At 43.8% G+C, this 20,114-nt stretch overlaps 1 long non-coding RNA gene across 1 annotated transcript; it reads left to right on the top strand.

Moving 5' to 3' along the window:
* The first annotated feature begins 105 nt into the window (after positions 1 to 105).
* Positions 106 to 19,764, top strand: LOC121133206. Its single transcript, XR_005870000.1, has 3 exons — positions 106 to 387; positions 1,595 to 1,741; positions 19,549 to 19,764. It is a non-coding gene; the product is annotated as an uncharacterized LOC121133206 (long non-coding RNA).
* Positions 19,765 to 20,114: the final 350 nt, after the last annotated feature.

Here is a 20,114-nt window from a genome sequence, read left to right as displayed (position 1 = left end):
ACCCCTAGAACTCTGAGTCTAATCCCTTTGTGTCACAATTAGGGTGGGGGTGGGAGGGTTCAGAGAAGTGATGTCACACTAAGAGAATTCACTGAATTACCTGCGAGGCTCTGAGGCTCAGCCACTTTGTAGTTGATCTAGCTGGGTCAAGATACTACTCTCTGTCTCTGTCTCTGCCTCTGTTTCTGTCTCTCTGTCTGTCTCTCTCTCCCCCCTTACACACACACACACACATACACACACACACACACACACACGTGTTAGTGACTTGAATCTTTCCAGCTGTAAGGGTTTGAGTGTATTTATGGTTCCTGTGCTTAACCTCTCTATTTTCTAACACTTGTCAGGATGAGGACTCAAGATCTACTCATTTCATCAAGTACTTAGGTATTTTAAACTAAATGCATGGTGGAAAAGAATGTCATGTTCCAGGTGCTCTGCTACCTGAACATGTGTGGGAGTCTCTGCGCCCACTCAGGCTTCCTCCCTTTCTCAGATGTTTGGCAGAGGGAGGGAGGGAGAGCAGGAACAAGCACTTTTTAGGAAGGAGATTCATTGTGAGACTCGGGACACCTGGGGACAGCTTTCAGAGCAGTCCAGGTCATTGACTCTGCAGCCACCTTCCTGGGCTTATCACATAACCCAGCCACCTCTACTGAGGTCCTCAGGGCTGGCTAGAAGATTTGGGATGACTGGCAGCTGCCATCGCTATTTTCCCAGAAGACATTCCTGAGAACAGCCCCAGAGCCTTCTCCAGCAGAAGTATGTGTGTACATGTGTCAGAGGCAGAGAAGAGAAGTCGAGGCAAAGCTACTCGCAATAGCGTGTAGGTAGAGGCTAAGGTACTCATAATAGCATGTAAGAGGCTAAGGTACTCATAATAGCGTGTAGGTAGAGGCTAAGCTACACACAATAGCATGGAGGTAGAAGTGAAGCCAAGGGTTTGGGGCTTTCCGTGTTACCTATATCTCACTTGTGGTTGCTGGCGACTCTGAGGAAGCCTGGAACATGGATTCTCAGGACCCACGTAAGAGTCCAGGGTGTGGTGGCACATGGCTGCAATCCTAGACAAAAGGGTCCCTGGAGCTCGCTGTGCTAGCTAGTTTTTCTGAACTGGTGAGTTCTAAGTTTAGCGAAAAGCCCTGTCTTAAAAACTTAGGTGGAGAGTGATGAGAAAGATGCCCAATATGGACCTCTGATTTCCACATGTATTCTCACGTGTGCGTAGTCATATGACTATTGGGCCAGAAAGGAGACAAAAGCAATGAATGAAAAGGCACAGCCCGTGTAGGCATGGTGGCACACAATTCCAGCATCTGGGAGAATTAGAAGTCTGAGGTCATCCTAAGTTACTGTGGTAGTTTGAATGCATTTGCCCCCCATAGACTCATAGGGAGTTTACTTTCAGGAGGTGTTGGAGGAGGCTGGGTGACACATGCCTTTAATCCAGACCTTGAGGCTGGAGGGCACACTTTTAATATGGGCCACACCTTCTGTTGGAAGCATGTCACTGTGGGGGCGGGCTTTGAGGTGGTCTTCTCCAGCTTCACTCGGTGTGACAGTCAGTTGACTTCCTGTTGCCTGCAAAACGTAGCACCCTCAGCTCCAGCCAGCACCACCCTCAGCTCCAGCCAGCACCATCCTCAGCTCCAGCCAGCACCACCCTCAGCTCCAGCCAGCACCACCATGTCTGCCTACACAGTGCGATGCTCCCCACCATGATGGACTGAACCTCTGAGCTGTAAGTGAGCCACCACAATCAGTTTTCTTTATAAGAGTTGCTGGGTCATGGAGTCTCTTCATAGAAACCTAAGACCTAGAGCACTGAAACCCAGATTGGGCTACTGTCTGTCTTAAGACTCTGTCTCAAAGAGTTAAGAGAGACAGCCCCTCACTTAGAATGTTATCATGAAGAACACATGACATGGTATACTAACCTCCATTGGCACAATACCGTGGAAACGGGATGAATGGAAAGCAGATTTGCTTCTATCTTCCATGGCTACTGTTTCCATTAAAAACTTCCATGTCTGTGACAGTATCACCATAGTGTCAAACAATTTCACTTATTTTGTGTATTACTATACAGCACACAGATAGTATGAGTCAAAGTTCAAATAGTCTCCACAGCTTTCAACAAACTTCCTTCGCTCCTGCATCGATAAATGTATTCTGGGGCTACAAAGGTGTGTGCTCCCCATGTTACACAGCTGACTTGATAAATGCCTCTGAAATAACTCTTTTTAATGTTTTTTTGTTTATGGGTTTAATTAATATTTATACTTAACCACCCAGCTTAGTATTGACATATGTTGGTGCATTCCCTGTGCTCTGAGCAAGCTTCTACAAGGAGGGGGAGTCACCAGTCTGGACTTCTGCACACCATTAGCAAGGGGCATGCTGTGGGTGCTGTGTGATGCCCTGCCACTTACTGTCACTCAGCTTGTGTCCTGGAGCAGGTTTGGTGCCCAAAAGCTGCTCATGTACCAGAACCATAGCAGCCGAGCAGAAGCAAGTGTATTCTACTGGGAGGAAAGTGCAAAGCAAGGCTTGACTGGAGTTCAAGCTGCCTTCAGAGCAGTGGTGGACAGAGTGGAAAGAAAAGAAACAATGGCTGTTAAGCAGTGGCATTAATCCTTAGACAGTTTGCAAAGGGAATACCAGAGTAGCAGGGATCAGGCAATTATATGCTTGCTAACTTCAGAGAAAGACAGGTCATGTCCTGCCTTCGAGACATCTGAAGCAACAGAAGAGCCATCACTGGTGACCAGAAAAGACATCGCCATAGGATGGAGTTCTTTCTAGTGGACAATGGAGTGTTCCTTTATCCTGTAGTGTAGCTGCCTAGAATGAGCCACTTACTTAAACCCAGGAAGGATTATTTCACAGCACTTTTACTAAGCCAGGGAGCAAAGGTCCTGTGGGCTTCAGAATTACCTAGAATCTAAGAGACTCTGTCTGCCCCTGCTCTCAGCTCCTTCTCAGCCTTGTGTGACTCCTCATTTCCCGGGATGCTACCACTGCAAATGTAACCACCAACAGTGCCTACCCAAGACTGGCTATCTCCCCTTCATTCCATAGTCCTACAAAGCTATCCCGACTGGCCCAACCTAAGTTGGTTATCACTGCCAGCCCCGTAGACATGGGTTGATCCCCAACCTACAAAAAAATGGTCTTTAGAAGCTATGGGTGGGGACTGAGGGGGCATAACAGGTCCCTAAAAGGTGGGGAGGGTAAGAGTTGTTGGTTTCCCAATTCAGAACAGCTCAGTATGACATACAGTCTAAGAGTCAGAGAGCAGGCCCCAAGTTCCTAGTTGGATCCGGGACCAAGTAGACTGAAGAAGATTTTCGGGTTGGAGACCCTGGTTCTTGGTTCCGCTTTATAACTCAAAGCTTTCCTCTTTCTGAACATCTGTTTTTTTTTTTTTCTTCTGAGAAATGGGGGAAAAACATATCAGGCCAATTCTATATAAATCATTGCACCAAAAGATATTTTAACAGTTTGACTGTTTATAACTCACTGACAGCAAGATTGCTCTACTTTTGACTGAAGATAGAAACACCGGTGGGGAGGTTTTTTTTAAAGAAATGAATAACTCCTTTATTTAAAAAAATTAAGATGAGTTCTGTCCATTGTCTCATTCAATTATCATAACACTGTCATTACAAAGACAATATCCCTGTCTGACATTGTGGTGATATATTGTTTATGATCTAATAAAGTCACTGAAGATCAGAATGCAAAACTAACCATAACCATAGAAGCTGGGCAGTGGTAGCACACATGTTTAATCCCAGGACTCAGGAGACAGAGGCTGATGAATCTCTAAGAGTTCATGGCCATCCAGGGCTATGTGAGAGTGAATGAGTCTAAAAAAGAAACAGAGCTCATGCCTTTAGTCCCAGCACTACAGAGGTATATAAGACAGAAGCAGAGTCTCAGACCTAGGAAACAGTCTACAGCCATATTGAGGATTTTGGTGAAGAGCGTGGCAGTCTCAGTGAATCTGAGCAACAGTGCAGTAGGGAGCAGTCTGAGGTTTGGTGGATCTCCCTTTCGATCTGAGCATTGGTAGAGGTGAGAACTCTGGTGGCTGGCTGCTTTGCTTATCTGATTTTCACTTTGAACCCCAGTATCTGTCTCTGGGTTTTTATTATTCCTGCTATATGACATATGAAGAAATTGAGGCTCTTAGAACTTGTTATACCAAAGTATTTAATCTAAGATTATAGTTTATTGAATCTATATCGTCTATTAGCAGATCAAGGAATACTTCACTTAATCATCTATATTTTTAATCAAAAAAGACTATATCTAATCCAATAGATTATAATGTTAGTTTTTACTTTTAGTTTTTAATTCCAAGTTACCAGCTAACCACAGTGAGAGGACTCTGAGATTAGAGAGGAAATGAGTTCCTCTTCCTCTCTTTGGTGGGAAGTTTTGATGGAATAATATTAGCACTTCTAAGTATTAAAAGACAGGGGGCCAAATGCATTACTCATTCATACTTTTTTGTTGACAAACTTCTGTGTAAAATAAAATCTATTTAGGATGAATCATAGTAAAATACCAACAATCATTGCTGCTGTTTCCCTAGAAAAGAATGGCATTCATCATATGATCGATGATGAACTAGGACTTCATTCAATCTTTTATTTTGTTGTCACATGAATATTACAAGATACTTGCTATTTTGAATCCCCATTTTACAGCTAAAGAAACTGAGCCCCAGCTCAGAAAGCTCACCTGCTAAGAGTGTGGCAGAGTCAGATTACAAGCCATTTTTGTTGTAAAAGATTGGAAAGGATTCCATTAGTTGCCCATTAGAGGAAATGAAACGTGTGGAAATCGAGAACTTTTAAAATTATACAATATGATGAGGTGTGGAGAGCGTACACCTTCCCTCTGTCTGTAGTATTCCATGCATTTAATAAAAGTCTCGGGAAGGCACAGATGCCTCTGACGGTGTGGCTGTTTCTGTGAAACCCAGTCCCTTGCCTGGAAGCCTTGACAGTGCTTCCCTCACAGAGGCAGGCATATGGGGAGACTGAGAACACAGCCTAACCTCTCAGAGGGCAGAGTAAAGTTTTTATTGGCCCAAGTGTGGTGACTCAGGCCTTGATGTTTTAGCACTTGGGCCATGTGTTTGGGAGGTGCTATTAGAGGTTGTTTGGATTTGGGGATTGCTCACGTGTGCACACACACGAGAGTGTGTGTGTATGTGTGTGTGTGCGCATGCTGGGTTGGGTGTTTTCCAGAGTGGAACATGAAGGATTAGCTTTCAGTATTTGGCCCACCCTAACCTATAGCAGATGGGCACAGGCTTTAAGTTCTCATAAGTTCAACCCCGGGAGACTTGTTAAATAATTTATCCTCAACTTTGGGAGAGCAAAGGAATAAGGTGATCAAGAAAAATGGAAGCCACATGATAATGTGCTGTTGACGGAGTCTGGTTGCCTTTCACTGTGGTTCATGGTGAGTGTAATATTGAATGGATTTCCAAGAGATGGGGGAGTTAATGCTGGGGTGGTGAGTCCAAGGAGCAGACAGCCCCTAACTTTATCCCCAGCAGCTGCAACAGAGAAGGTGGGAAAACCCCCATTTTCTACCCAGGGAACGGCCCCAACTTTAAGACATATTGGACCATGCTCATTTAAAGGCCTCCCAATACAGTCATTTTATTTCATCCAGCTGTGGGGCCTGACTTTTGGCTCGAAATCAGAGTCAGAAAGAGAGGGGGGGCAAAGATGGGAAAATAAATCCACAGGATGCCTGTCAGTACCTGCTTCGAAGCTGGGGGTATAGGGGGAGGCTATAGCAAAGTCACATGGGTGATCTGACATATGCCACCACCTCCTCCTGCTGGCTTTGAGTGACTCCCTGCTTTGCTCTGTCAATAGCTAGAGAGGTAACCTCCAAGCTATGCTCATGAAATTCTCCAGCTCTCACTTCCCTTCAGTCAGATGCCCATGACTATAGCTCAGTTTTCAAACCCTCCTGCAACCATTGAACAAAACACAGAAAGGCAGGACTAGTTAGGATCAGTGGTTGCAAGCAACAGAGTTGACTTGAGCTGAAAAAGCACTCCACTGGAGGGAGACAGACTAGCTTGCAAAGCAGAAAGTTTGGACAATGTACAGACGGCTGTGACAACAGTCAGGGTCACACCACAGAAAGACCTGAATGTTGCCGTACTTCCCCTGAAGTCCCCATTAAGTAACCTGTTGCATTGCATGCATGGCCACACTTAATCCTTAGGTATTCCATATTCCCCTGTATCGTCCACTTAGATCCAGGGCATTTGCGTCTAACTCCACAAAACAAGTCACAGAGTGAACTCTGACCTACTTTACCTCCATGATATCTTGGGGGGTTCTGGTGTTAGGATGACAAAATTGCCATATATTCCCAACACCAGAGGCTATCTGTAACATCAATAACTGCCTTTCCAAAGAGGAATGAAAATGGGACTTGGTAGTATCACCATGAACCTGATGACTACTATAGATGATGTGCGGTTCAGATTTTCTGGAGGTTTCCATTCCTCTAACCTGACCCAAAGGAGAATTGGTTTAGAGGCTGATTGAGCCAGGGGGAAGTTCACATGGAGGGAGGGCTTTGTGACACCTGCAGCTATAGGACCTATTGTAATAGCATCCTTTGACTCAGAGAAGGGAACAAGAGCTGCAAACATCCCACACCTATAAAACTACAGTCTCCTCTTTACAAGCTGAGGGAGTAGTTTGATCCTAATAGAAATCAAAGGCAAGTGTTTATTTCCTGAAACGCCTCACCAGACACAGCCTGTCTCGTTAGGCTGCAGATTTAACAACAGAGCCAAGGGTAGGGTCTGTTTGGTCTCTGTACTCATCAAGTGTTTATGATGAATCCGTGTCAGCCAAGGCAGCCCCCAGAACCAATCCCCACACTGATTTGGAAGGGAGTAATTCCCAGTTGGTGGTCAAGTCCTCTTCATCCACTACTGTCCTAAGGAGGGGGTGGGCTGAGATACAGAGACTGAAAACTGCTGAATGACGACGCAGCCCTGGGAAAGCATGTCACCAGACCTTTCTGGGCCTTAAATTTGGGGACATGAGGAAAGAAAACCCCCTCCACTCTGAAAATGAGTCAAAGAAGTATAGATTTAAAATGTGGTGGTTGAAGTTTTGGTAGCCCTAAAGAGAGTGGGGAAATAAAGGAAATGCAGACAGCATTGCCCATCTTGAGAACCAGAGTTTCCTACGGTTCAGATAAATACAGATTTGTCTTCAATTGCTAAAGAAATATCTGTTGTGTCAAGTATCCAACTGCCACGAATCTGAGACTCACCAATGCTGTAGGGCATGTCTTTCCCCCTGGCTGAAGAATTCATGGTAGATAAAATGCTTCTTACCCAATAAGCATGCAAATTCAATCCTGATTTAATAACAAAGCTGGAAATCTAAAGGGACAGTAGTAATAAACACAGTTCATATGTGGTTACGTGCAGAGCAATGGGAAAATAAGTTCGAACCAGGGGTGGCCTGGAGAGCAGGGAGAACTCTAAACCAGAGTTGCTGTCCTTCACCATTGGTCCTGCCTCACCACCACCACACCTACTGTGGTAGCTGGTTTTATTGTCACTGTTAGCACATACCCAATAGAATCCATTTCCGGGAGGAAAGATGAATTTTGCTCAAGGTTTCAGTCAAGTCTATTGGAAGTTGCACAGAGTAGCTCATACCACAGAGTCCAGGGAGTCGCATGCAGCAAGGAAGCCAGGACAAGATACAACTTTCAGGAATGCACCCTAGTGACCCACTTCCTTAAACCAGACCATACTTCCATAATGCCACTACATCCCAATACTCCATGTTTTGAGCCCATCAAACCACTCATTAATTCAGAGTCCTCAAGATCTAGTCATAGATATGCCAAAAGGAATGCCTTATTAATTCAATTCAATTGATGAGGTAAAAATGTGACCATATCTAAAGTCTGCCCATGCACTTCTATAAGAGTATTCCCAGGATTGATAGAATGGTTTGTGTTTAGCAAAGATTCTGTTTGTGGAGGTAAGATCAAATAGAGATTTGACTCAAGAGTTCAATTTGTGTGCCCAAGAATCCGTTTGTTGTTGTTACTGGTTTTTTTTTTGTGTTTTTTTTGTTTGTTTTTGAGTCCTTTCCCAACCTGCTTTAAGAAAACAGAGTACATGACAAAGCATTGAGTATTTCAACCTATAATGTGCCCTTAATGCTCCCATTTTTTTTGAGAAAACAAAGGCTAGAGAGGAGGCTCATCATGAGAAAGGAAATTGGGACTTTGTCAGTGCCAGAATGCCCCACCCTTTCATCTTTGGAGGTGACGATGGGAAGTGACTTAGGGACACCAGTTTAGTAGGCTGGTCAGTAGTTATACTCTCATGTTCGGCTCCTGAAGACCATTCTCCTAAGCTAGAGATGAAAATGACAATGATATTGTATTCAGGGACCTCAGACCAACTCTTATTTAAAAGACTCCATCCCTGGGACTTGTGAGACACTTGGAGTTGTTTGTTTTTACTTCTGATTTGTTGAGTAGGGTCCTGTCACATGTAGGTGGTATATAACTTTTTCTTTTCCTCTTCTCATGCTAATGGGGCTCTGTTCCTACCAATACTGTGTATTCTGAAAGCTTTCCTATAACAAAATCCCACACACACAAAAAAAAAAAAATTGGGAGAATGTAACAAATTTCAAGGCAATAGGAATGAAGAGTTAAAACCCAGAGTAAAAATAGGTGATGAAGCCAGATTAACCTGAGGGTGTTGTTTACCTTGGTGCCCTGGGGTTGTAATTGCTATGCAGGGACAAAGTCTGTGCCAGGTGGGGTAGTAGAATTAAACTCCTGTATAAACTTTGGACTTCTAAATTTGAAGTGTTTGTTAAAGGGGAAGATGGCAATAGGGGACAACAAGGAAACATGCAGAATTGAGATGGATTTTGAGTGGTGTAAAATAGTTTCCTGGAAAATCCATAGCCTTGAATTTACACCACTTGTTTGGGTGAGGAATACTTAAATAAGGAAGCTAACTTACAGGTTTCCAAATGAGAGTGTTCTGGGACATTTGGCTAGAACCAAATTGGAATTGCCCCTGGGACTTGGAAGATTATTCCTAGACAAGAGAAAACAGAATTAGTGTTAATAGAAACAAAGGGTATAGATTATCTTTTGATCTGGACTGTGTGAAATTGTGTTGGGATAAGGACTACACACTTGGTCTCTGCTTTTGTTTCCTGTCCTGGAGTCCCCAAAGTTTTCTAATTTCCTGGGCAGTAGGGATGCTAGGTAGACCTTTTGTTTATAACTAGACTTTGGCTTCTGTTCCTGAGCTTATTTTGGATTGATAGGAGCACCTCTTGCTCTACTGATGTGACCCTAGTTGGTCACCAGAAAGATCAAGCCATTGATAAGTTGGTGTTTGAAATCTACAGCCCGATCCCTTTCATCTGTAAAGGCGAGTTGACTATGCCTGGGTGATGAAACCTTAGTACAAAGGCTGAACCTGGTAGATATCCCTGAAGGCCAACCTCCATAGAGAATACATAGATGTTCTGGCTGCCTGTGACCTATCCATCTCTTCCACTCAGCTATTTATATATCATTTTCAATGTCTTAAAATAAATGAGTAAATAATAAATTGTTCCCTGGAGTTTCTATTGCCAACTTAGCACATGATCAGAGAGCCAAAAAGGATGCTGTAGGAGCAACAAATCATGGCCAGTCAGGAAAAAAATAACAACAACAACAACAACAACAAAAACAGGTCACAACCTGCCTTTGGCAGGAGGAGCTGGTACGGATTTCTAAACGTTGAAATGGAGATCCAAGGGGAGAGGAGGCAAGAATGTAGAAGGGAAACAGTTGATGTGAATAGAAGGCACCACTCACCCACACTTTCTTCTCTCAGTCCCGCATCAAATTTTCCATGTAGGACAATAGGCTATGCTCCTGGAGGAAGCATCTCCCACATGTCATTCTAGAAGAAGAGGTGAAGAGCTTTCAAAGTAAAAAAAGAATTGGTCTTGACTGTTTTCTTTCTTCCCTTTCTTGATCAGGTTCCATTTCCCAAGGCTCCATCCCTCCCACTATGCACCTAGTGGGAGTATTGTCCAGAGTTTGGCTGAGACCAACTTAGAGGGGATAAAGGAGTAGGGAGGAGGGAAGAGGAATTAAGCTAGAAGAGGGCTCAGCGCTACCGCTGGTGTCTCTCCAACTCAGTCGCTGCCCATCCTCCAGCTCCAGGCTCCTAGTTCTTTCCAGGACTTAGGTCTAGGAGATCCATAGGCAGACAGTCAAAACGAAGTTGTTTGCTTTGTCATTTTGAAATGTCAAGTTATACATATACTGTTTAAGTAAAGTAGAATTTAAAGTAAATATTTTTAATAAAACTCTTTAAATCGATTTCAGTGTTTGATTTTAAATTATCTCTCACAGCTAAAATTAAGTAATACAGTTATCACAGCACCAAGTCACTCAGTTTTCCACTGGCTTAATTGCTTGCAGAACTTCAAGGTTTTGTGTTACAGGATGTTTTTATTGCTGCTTAGAGTTGGAACACAATTTAATTTTACAGCTCAAGAAATGGTTCATGTAGCAAATATTCTTTAAAGAAATCTATGGGATAAATGAATATATAAATGGTAAATACATAGTACTGGTGAGATGACCCAAACAGTCAAAGTGCTTGCTGCCTGAGAACCTGAGTTTGATCCCCAGAACCCACACAGTAGAAGGGGTAACCAACTCCTTCAAGTTGTCCTCTGACCTCCTCCACCCTAACGCAAGCACACACAGAAAGATTTTAAACAGTAGGTGTGGGGGCTGGAGAGATGGCTCAGTTGTTGAGAGCACATACTGCTCTTCCAGGAGACCCCAGTTTAGTTTCCATTACCCACATCAGGCAGTTCACAATCCACTGCACCTCTAGGTCCAGGGCCCTGATGTTCTCTTCTGGATTTCACAGGCACTTGGATTCACACATGCACATAACACCTCTCTCCCTCCCTCCTCTCTCTCTCTCTCTCTCTCTCTCTCTCTCTCTCTCTCTCTCTCTCTCTCTCTGTCTCACTCACTCTCTCCCTCCCTCTCTCTCTCTCTCTCTGTCACACACACACACACACATATATATATGCATCATATACATAATTTTAAAAATTATATCTTGACAAAAATTATAGAGTAATTGTTACAGGGAATGGGGAGAAGGAGAACAAATGTCTCTAGGAAACAAAATTTCTCAGGCATGCATATCTGAAAAAAATGGTGATGTAAACTTTGGGGGTACTGATTATTCTCTCAAAGAAAGTCTCAGACCCTCAAAGGAAGAGCCAAGGACAGCTGGTTAGACCTAAGCGACATGCAGGATTGTTTATCAAGTGTGTATGCTCTTTATCACTTTAGAAAGGCACTGCTATGCACAGTGTAGAGCCTGTCATTGCCTTGTCTCCCGAGGTAGTCGTCCTGTGCCAGACTCAACATGGGAGAACAGCATGAACAGAGAGTAATAGGAAGACTTTCTCTAAAGCTGGGGAAGGGGGGAAGTTCAAGCTGCCATGCTAGGAGAACTGAGTTACTATAGAATGGAAATTGACATACTATGTTGAAGTGTTACCCACGATGGTGCAGTCTGGCACAGCGAGATGGTGGGGCCCAAGGGGAGCTGGCAGAGCCATAGCAACACCTGCTAATACTGACCCCAATATTTCAGAGGCATTTAAGATGGTAAAAGACTAAGTGGGAGGTATCAGTGGTGGAATCAAGGAAACGCGGACGCACATTAGGCTGCTGCTGCTAAACTACATCTGAAGCTCTGCCTAGACCTCAGTGCTCTGCCTCCCCATCAAACTGTCATTCAGGCTGACTGTTTACGAGAATCACACACACAAAACGCATAAATACCAGGCCATAAATGTATTCGACCAAAAGTTCTTTGCCCGGAGGGACGGAGACACAACGCCTAGGCACAGAGCTTCACAGTTGTCTTAAATCTCTGTCCCACTCATCTCCTTGTGGCTGCATGACAAGCTGCTGAGGTAAGCCCGCACCAAGAAAGCCTGCCATGAAACCAGACACAAGTCCAGCCAGGCGGTTTGAAACCCCTCCCCTTTGCAGTCACAGGCTCCCTCTAACAACTACCAGCTCTTCAGAAGAGCCAGGACCGGCCCCTCCCATGAGCCAAACCGACACGGTTATTTGAGATCTTATCGGTTCTGGAAAGGAAAGAAGTTACATTCTCATAGCCTTCTGGAAAGGATCAAAAATGCTTTGCCTTTTTACCTGGAAAGTCAATTCCTCTTGACAAGGGAATGAACTTGATGAGCTAATGTAAGGAACAAGTTCTTACAGACCTGGTTTGTTTTCAATTGTGTTTGTGAAGTCTGTTTTAAGATGTGTCTACTTGTCACCGTGACATATACCAGTGTGTCTGTGCTGAGGCAGCCCCTTTAAAGATGTTACCCCCAAAAGGGTCTTAAAGCCTGGTCGTTAACCTTTCCCCTTCAAATGAAGACACTGTGTGCCTCTGGTTCTGCCTCCTGCCACTGACATCACCAGGGATGGCAAAAAGCCACGCAAATATATAATACTTCAGCCTCAGAAGACTAATGTCCCATCCTTACATATTAATGATTTGATCCAGTGGGCTGGGTCTCTGCTGTTGGATTTCCAGGGGAAGTTTCTTTGGGCACAGAACAACATGCACAGAATCTCAGGTTGTCAGCAACCCTTCCATCCATCTGCAGTAGCCGCTGAGATTCCTTCTACCAGGGTCTTACCCAAAGGCACCCAGCTGGGAGCTCTATTTGGGACTTAAGTTCACAGGCAGGGCTGTATTACTCGTTTATTCACTCACATACTCCATACACATTTCTTCTAGGAACTGTGCACCATACATCCACGTACTGTCCTAACTAAAGACTGACATTGAGAGTGTCTGTAAGTGGCAGCCACTACACTGAGCATCTTACCAAGTCATCCTTCCATCTGCCAAACGGGGAAGTTGGTATTACTATTCCCACTTGGCAGGTGAGGAAAGTGGAGGCTGTGGGGAATTGGAAGGATACCAGAGCAGACATCCCAATTAGACAATGTCTTGACTGCGGCAATGTAGTGCGTTTGTGAATGTCAAGGTGAGGCAAGCATAAGCCACAGCTTCATGAACTCACATCTCATTAGAAGAGGCAGAATTATGTAAAAAAAAAACAATAATGTAAATATTATCCTGAAGGAAGGTGCTATGAAAATTGCAAACGATGGTGATGGGAGAGGGGCAGTGGACAGGAACATCTCAGACTGACCCTATTGGAGGGATCAAAGCCCAGGGACTCCTCAGTGAGTCAGGGGAAGCTGCTTCTGTGAGGAAACTCAAACTTCAATGATCGAACTTTCTCCAATAGATGCATACAATAAATCCTAAAGCAGCACTACTTACCAGGCTCATGTCCTTTGTAGAAGAGTCGAGCCCTCAACTAGTAAGAGATATAGACTGCTCCTGAAGAATATAGATATGGAGAATTTGTGATTAAAATCTAGAGACAAAAAAAAAGCAAGAAATAGTAAGTGTCTGTATCTCTCTGGCTCCCTTGAAGGGCAAAGTGGAAATAGTTAATATGGATAAAGAAAGTAGGTACCCTTAGACCAGGAAGGCCAGACACACTCATGGCCAAAGGTTAGAATGGTCTCACTTGTCACAGTCATGAGTGGTTATGCTACTTTAGACCAAAACTACTTCCCAGTATGCCTACCCCAAACTGGCCGCTTCCAGATGGCATCATCAAACGTTTCCTTTGTAGAATAAACTCCCCAGTTTCTGATCCCTTAGCTTTGCTTCCCCAGGTTTTGTCTAGAAGGAGAGAGTCCTTTGGCCAGACAATCTGTATACCTGTTTGGACTTGACAATAATGTTTCTCAGTATGATATAATAAATCCTTGCCAAGACCTGTATGGCTTTAGGGTTGACCTAACTGGGCAATGGAGGATGAAGAAATGACAGACATAGACTCAGAAAACCTAGGATCAGGTGGGCTGTGTGCTCTGAGGGGAAATGCACCAACAGCCCTGATGCTCAGCTGAACAAAGATGTAGGTTAGTCAATCTCTGTGTGCGTTAGGGGAGGGTGAGCAGGGGAGCAGTCTCCTGCTGCAGTCATTTGGGAGGAAGAAGCTGCAATTGATACTTTCTGTATACTGTCAACATTGATACTCAGCCCAAGCAAAGGTCTTGACATTTCCATAGGTCTGAGGCACTGGGGTCCTCGGCATGGTCATGTTCATGTCACAAATGCTCATTTATACTGAGGTACACTCACTCCTCACACATTCCTATTATTTTTTGTGTGTAGTATTAAGGATCAAACATGGAGCTTCTCACATGATAAACACTCTATCACTAATATACATGCTAAGTCAGGAATTACTCATACACACATATGTATATATGTGTATACACACACACACATATCCTTTCCTAAAATATTCTCATCAAACTAAGATACCACCACAGGCAAAGCCCTCTCCCCTACTATAACAGATAGATCTTTGATTTACAGAAAATTAAAAATACATTTAAGAGATAGACCCATTGGAGGCTGTGGTTCATCAGTGAAGTGTAGAATATCAGGGATAAAGGACTCCCTTATACACTTTCTTACTGTGTAGTAAGTGCAGCTGTTCAGGCACCATCCCTTTAGGAACCAAGTCTGCATCTTCTATTCCTTACTGTAAAGTTCATTTCATATCTGCAAAGTTCATTTCATATCTGCCACTATAAGGGAATGGCAGCAACACTATTATCACTGACAATACCCTGGATCTTCAGACCTTTTGTGTGTGTGTGTGTGTGTGTGTATGTGTGTGTATATATGTAAATATATAGACATATATGTATATATAAAGAATCTAGATCTGCTTGGTTTTGCCCTTGTTGGTTTAATGCCACCTCTTTGTTCATGACACTGCATCATTCATCGGGCAGAATGTGATTGCCGGCTCCCAGTGACGCTCACAAATGTTTTTTCTGGTCTTGCAGATGATGATGACCACAAATGCAAGTCTTAATTGACAGACACAGGAAAAGGAGATCAGTAATTTACCTTTTAGTCGCCTTAAATCTGTTCTTGGGAATGTGATTGCCTGGGTATGGCGAGCACACCTTCCAGGTGTTTCTTCTCTTGGAAGCTTCAGGCCACAACCAGAGCTTTGGTAGAACGTGGTGTTCGAGCCATTCTGTTCATGTTGGCTGCACGCCTGCCTTCTTCCTACCTTCACTGGTACAGAGCATGAGCCAGAGGCCCTGAGCAGCTAGAAGTGTGGTCCCTTCTGTGAAAATAGAGCATGCCAATAAAAGCCTCTGGTCACACTCATCCGTATAAGAGACTAGGGGTAAGGCCAGGCTAACTAACGTCAGAGAAACAGACTGCCTTATCTTCAAGACGTTGTTCTTGTTAGCTACAGTAGGGAAAACTGACAGCTCTGACCCTGCAAATGAGCCATGCAGGGTGACTGCTGCTGCCACACAGTTGACTTTGCCAGCCTCCTCAAGCACCAGAAGTGAACTTGCCTTCATAATAGCGTGCAGATCTCTGTCTTAATAAAAGTCTCAGACTGTTCTCTAAACATATCAAGGCTGTGTGGCCTGTCAATGTGTGTCACGCAGATGGCAATCCTATTCTTCTTCCCAAATAGAAGTTTCCTCATGAAGATTTGTCCCTGTATTTCTGTTTGACAATTGAAGCAAAGAACGCCTGTCATTTATCTGGCAGGGATTAAGACCCAAGGGAAAGAACATGGGTTTCCATAACTCTGAGGTGAGAGAAGACGTTAATTGGGGAAGTCTGTTAGTAGGGTAGAGGAAAGGACTAGCCTCAGGCTTTTGTAAAAGCCTATGTGATAGTCTTGGGGCTAACCTGTAGTCCAGAGCCTGTGGAGAGGAGGCACAATTGTCCTGGAAGCCTTGCTGCCACTCTCCACTGCGTAGACATCACTTCCTTCTCATACTCCAACAGCCATTGATAGTTCTAGAAATCCACTAGCTGTTCTCTACTCAGAGTACCATTTTATACAGAAGGGCTTCTCCTTCTGGCCCATGTGCATACATGCACAAATCTGGAATCGGGATTTCTACCCTAGCCAGTGGGATAAAGTGTGCTGCAGTTGGTTTTCCTGATTCTCAAATTATCCCAGATTGAGAAACGTGCATTTCTGCCTCTGAGAAGCTAAATGACCTGAGGCAAATCACTTTGCCTTCTTGATTTACAATTTCTCATTTTGTAAGACAAAGGAGTTACATAGAAAAATCTTTCATTTCTTTTTCTATGTGTTGATCTGGGAAACCCAACATACATAATTTTTCTTTTCCTAAAGGTCTTCCTAAAATTGCCAATTTGTTCTGAGAGGATTATTTGTGTGTGTAAAACCCTTTAACTAAGGCATAATAGTGGTCAGTTTAAAGCAACACATGACTAGGTAGCCCGTTTATTTCTTCACACAGGGTGAAAGGGGGGAGTCTGGCCTTTTGTATCACAGGGCTTGGAATAATTTGGAATCCCCTGACCCTCAGCGGGGCAGATTTGCCCCTTCCTCTAACAATGGCAGCATCCCTCTGATGAGTGCTTGTTCTTAGAACTGATGGTGAGAGAAAAAGCGATTCTCACCCACCCCCTCATCTTCCCTCACGTCCCCCACCATTTCCCCCACCCAGAGATGCCCTACACCCAAAGCCCTAAGGGTCTCTCTCTCCCTTACATGCTTTCATGGCCTGGGATTTGATCTTCTTAATGAGAACTGCCAAGGTGATTTGACGAGGATGTGCATGTACTTCCCACGTCGTCATTTTCACTGGCTCCTTACTGGCAGGCCTGGCTGCATGGCCGCATTGTTCTGTGTGTCTAAAAGCACCCCCCTCCCCGCGTGCATCCCTGAAGAAGAAGGAGGAAAGGATCATCTACTAACCCCAATTTTTAATTTCCTTTTTTTAAAACATCGCATTAGCTAGTCTGCAGCATATATTGGTGTTTCGTTGAATTGTGAGTTTAGTCTTTCTTTCCAATGCTGATGAAAACATTAGAAGTCTGTCTGAATTAGAATTAAGGATAAAGAAATAAGGTGAAAAGCAAAACAAGGAGTAAGTATGTGATCTGCTTAAAGACATCACTTAGATCAGAGAGCAGCGGAGATCTCTGGTGGGTTTTGAGTTTTCATTCTTCTGCCCCACAGCCAGCTGGACGATGGAATATGTTTGTATGTTTTAAATATTCCTGTCAGCAGCCAAGTGTGATAGTAATCTCGTGATCACAACAGCTCATCTTTCTGAAGACTTCATTTGGAGTTAGGGCCATGGGCAGGAGATTCTTTATAGAACATTAAAGATAATTCTAGACAAAAATCAGAGCAGTACTAACTTCCCTTTCTTCAGATTCCCTGATGTTTTATATTTGCTCACATCTCAAGTTTGTCTCTTCTCAGAGGAATGCCAGGGAGAAATTGGTGTCGACTCAAATGAGATGTTGTATGCAAGAGTGTAGATTCTGTAGCTACAAATCCATCAACTACTAATCAGAAACCAAACAATATCTTCAAGGGTTAAGAAGAGGGCAGACTCGGCATTTCCTCTCCATTCACTCAGCATGCTAGCACCCCAGATCTTTTAGCCTCCCTGGCAATCTGCACGGACTTTCTGAATGGAGAAGCTCCTGAAGTCTAATGACTGAAGAGACACATTATTCTCGTTACCAACCGGAGACAGTTGCCGTTCGTGCTAGAGAAGAAAGCAGCTCTACTGTGGGGCATGAAATCAAATTTTCCAGGTAGCAGCAAGTAATTGATACCGTGGGGTGACCTTTGCCTGAAGCAGCCCATTTCAATCTGTGGTGCCCAGTCATGGGGCTGCTCCCATCCTAAAGCAGGGCCTGGGTTTTCAGGTCACTTCTACATCTTTCTCGTAAGTGTTCCCCATTCTCGTCATCTTTGTTCTTTCAGCCTTTGTTTGAATTCAGACGCCCCCAGTGGACTCATACATTTTTTATGAAATTATTAATCTATCCACCTGCGACACACTAAATTGGAATCAGATTCATCAACTTGCTCTGTGGCTCCAGGGTTAGAGTTTGGTTTGGTTTGGGGCATACAGCCTTGTTTTTTTGTGGGTTTTCATGTTCCGCCTTTAAAAGCATAGTCATCAGAAAGGTTTCTGAAAAGCAGAAAGACAGGAGCTTGGATAAGCCAGATCATTTTCCCCCCTCTACTGACTACTCCTTTATATATTGGAAATTAATTGGCTTCTTTTGGATCGTGTGAGAGCATCTATTACCAGGAGAGAGCTGCAAGATGACTGTTGACTATATTTGCATGCCAGTTTAGGATGAGAATGGAAACTGTTAGGGAGACTTCACATGCCCGTCTTTTAGAATGCCTCAAGAATTAAATCATCTTGGAAATTCACTTTCTAGCCTATTGTCAGTCTTGAAATTCTTGACATTGGGTATTTAATGGCTTTCAAATCAGAATTAGTTGGTCCAAAGCTCAAAGTTTTTGTAAATGCCTTAGGTAAGGAAAATGGACTGAAAAATCCTAATGTCACAATTTGGGACATAAATTATGTAACTGCAAAGAGCAGAGTAAGAGATCACAGCTCCTAGAGCCAATTTAGATTTTAATCAGATTTTTCATTCCAATTTTAATTAGAGCATTTGACTTAGAAAAATGACTATTAGCAAAACTGACTGCCAGTAAAGCAAAAGAGAAAAATTAATTGGAAAAAAATGTACCCGGCTGCTCCGAAGATTTGTGGCATATGCTGGGAAATGGAGCAGGAGAACGCTTAATGAACTCTCATAACACAGTAGTATTTCTCTTTCCAGACATAGAGAAAAATGTGTGTGTCACTTTTTTCTCCATAGATGCTGACATAAGTAAAAACAAGAAAAAGCCCTTGAAAAAAATTAAAAACCCAACAATAATGGACTGTAGCTCATGGTTAACTTTTCTTCCCTGGTCTGATCAGGCTAATCTCTAAGATACGAATCAGTCAGCTTGTATTTGCTTAAGCTTTGCTTGTTTGCCCAGAGACCAGGAAAATGATTGAAGAGATGTCAGGCATGGGTCCTGCTCTTGGGAAGTGTACAGTCTCATTGCACAAATAAGCAGAGGAGGAAATGCTGAGAAAACAGGTAGCGAAGCCCTGATGCTCTGAAAGCTAAGGGGAGGTGACAGTCACTTGGTTCCGTCAACGCTAAGTCTAATGATGTACAGGACTGGAAGGTGGACAGAATTTGGGCAGACACAGGTAAGTCAAGAGAGGGTAGATGAGCATCCCAGGGCCAAATTGGACGCTGATTAAAAGAAAGTCAAAGGGGCCGACGGGGGAAAGCTGTGACTGTGTGTCTGTGCGGGGGGAAAGCTGTGACTGTGTGTGTCTGTGCGGAGGAAAGCTGTGACTGTGTCTGGAGGGAGGAAGCTGTGACTGTGTGTCTGTGCGGGGGGGAAAGCTGTGACTATGTGTCTGTGCTGTGCTCTGTCCCTGTAGGCACTGGAGGTCTACAGGCGAGGATACAGTTCTGAGCAGTAAGAGACAACAAAGACTGGCATGGCGTATGTGGACAAAAGTGACAAGAAAAGCCTCCCCAGATCACATTGAGCTGGACTTGGAAGGACACACCACGTTTTGCCAAATAGAGAAGAAAGCAAGCACAGAAGGGGAAGGTCAAAATTAATTGGAAACTTAGGCTGTCAAATTAAAGATGGGGATTTAAAAACCCACCAGAAGAGCTGTCAGTATGTTCTGTAATCTTAGCCAACCCATCTATGGGTTTTCCCAAAGGAAAATGTAAAAAAAAAGAAAACAGTGCATACCTTGCCAAACATGAAAACCTTTATGGAGACTTAAAACAAAAACAAACAAAATAGCAACTTAGAACTGTCATGGAAAACATCAGGGGCTGGGGAGACAGACTGAGTGTGAAACTCCAGCATCCATGTAAACAGCTGGGCAAACGTGGCATCCGCCTGTAAACCCCAGCATTTGGGAGGCAGAAACAGGGCTACCCAGGCAAGCTGGCTGGCTAGACTATCAAGCATCAGTGAGCTTCAGGT

The sequence above is a fragment of the Mesocricetus auratus genome, unplaced genomic scaffold (assembly GCF_017639785.1).
Source record: "Mesocricetus auratus isolate SY011 unplaced genomic scaffold, BCM_Maur_2.0 Super-Scaffold_100020, whole genome shotgun sequence".
Taxonomy (NCBI): Eukaryota; Metazoa; Chordata; class Mammalia; order Rodentia; family Cricetidae; genus Mesocricetus; species Mesocricetus auratus.
Note: the sequence above shows the minus strand (reverse complement) of the source record. Positions and strands in the feature narration are given on the sequence as shown.